Genomic DNA, 1,799 nt, shown 5'->3' on the forward strand with positions numbered 1-1,799 from the left:
TTTTATTTGTTTGAGCTTTTAAGTTTTTGGGCTAACTTTTAGTATTTAGTTCAGCTCATTTATACATATGTCTTTATTAACTTTTTTTGCGTGCGATAAGGAAGTTTCAAACTTCAAAGAAGATATTTCGTGAAGTAGTTGCTGACGTGGCAGATTATGGGAGAATTTCTTTTTGCTGATGTGGATGGGCTGAGAAGCTTCAATTAGCATCTTTTCTTAGTAAGAGATAAATCGGTTTGGGGACGATACGTCTCCGAGAGAGAGAATAATATGTCTGACCTAACCTAATTTGGAGACGGGAAACTTGGTGAGCAAGTCTATTTCCTCTGTATTAATAATGTAGCGTCTAAAAGGTGATCATCACAACGATTCTTCAATTAGGTTTTTTTTTTTTTTCCCTAAATCTCTTGCTTTTCGATACGATCGATCATTATTAATAATTATGTCTCCGCTTCTCAACGAGCCTTCGATGTTGTGCCTAGGCAAACCTGCGTCGATGAGGTCATCTCTTTTTCTCTCTAGTGGCTTCCCATCTTCCTCACTGCGAACCCTTCCATGTTCCATCCACGGTTGTGGACTGAAGGTTAGTAATGTTCCTAAATCTCGCCACACTTCTTTGGAAAAGAAGGTGCCTGTGGGTAGACATAAAATAGATTGGCTAGCATACCTTGGCTGGTTAGCTACTTACAGTGACGACGGAATTTTGCGTTTCATTGATTCTATGTGGGATTCAGGAGAACCGAAACACTTTTCGTCGCCTCCTTTTGTAACTTTACCTCGTTGCCAAACTCAAATTGTCACCAACGTGGTAGCATCTTCTCCTCTTGACGACGAGGACTGTGTTGTGGCTGTCAAGTTTTTGGGACCTCAACTCAGCTTTTTCAGACCTGCTCAAAGTAAATTTGGGTGGACCAACGTTAGAATCGAAAACCCTTGCTTCTACTCCTCCAAAGTCATGTTTTCCAAGAAAGATGGCATGTTTCGTATTCCTGGATCTGGAGGCCACATTATCGGATCATGGGATCTCCACACACACAAGCAAACACCACCGAAGATTCAGAGGTTGCAGCTCCAAAACCTTCCCGAGCGGACCAGGACCCAACGCGAGCTTCTGGAATCTTCCTGGGCGAGCGTATTCTTGGTGGAGTCACAATCAACCGATGAAACTTTCTTGGTTAAGTGGTACAAGAAGACCTCTGGAAAGATCATGAAAACAAAAGGTGTAATGGTGTTCAGGCTAGACCATAAAGGAAACGCTATTTACACTCAAGACATTGGAGATCTCTTCATTTTCCTCTCACGAGATGGTATTTATTGTAGACCTGCAGCTGAAGAACCCTCCTACAACTATAGGCCTAACCACGTCCATGTCGGTAATAAAGACGGGTTCTTCACTATCAATCTGGCAAGTGGCGGATTAGAAGTTCACAGAGAATTCTAATTGAATAGAATCTCTTTGACATTGTTATGCATATGATGTGGGATAATCTTTGCTATCATCTCTCTTCCAATTATTTTTGTTTAAACTATATCCAATAAGTTTATGAATCATTGTTGTCACCACTAAAAAGTTGTGTAGCACAGAAAAGTAGAAAACTAAGAGAGAATCGTGTTTCGTAAACTAAGATTAAAAAGTTGTTTGACAATAACAATACAGTCTATAGGCTTGCTTCGTAAACTGCAAAGTTGGAAATTTTAGTGGTATTGTCGTTTTAAGTTCTTCACTCGCCATCAAAAAACATGACACGAATTAGAAAAGATTCTTGCTCATACCCAATAATCAAATCAGAACTAAGGAT

At 40.0% G+C, this 1,799-nt stretch overlaps 1 pseudogene; it reads left to right on the top strand.

Moving 5' to 3' along the window:
- Positions 1 to 375: 375 nt before the first annotated feature.
- LOC9298443 lies at positions 376 to 1,570 on the top strand (annotated as a pseudogene).
- The last annotated feature ends 229 nt before the right edge of the window (positions 1,571 to 1,799 follow it).

Source organism: Arabidopsis lyrata (assembly GCF_000004255.2).
Source record: "Arabidopsis lyrata subsp. lyrata unplaced genomic scaffold ARALYscaffold_628, whole genome shotgun sequence".
NCBI classification, from domain to species: domain Eukaryota; kingdom Viridiplantae; phylum Streptophyta; class Magnoliopsida; order Brassicales; family Brassicaceae; genus Arabidopsis; species Arabidopsis lyrata.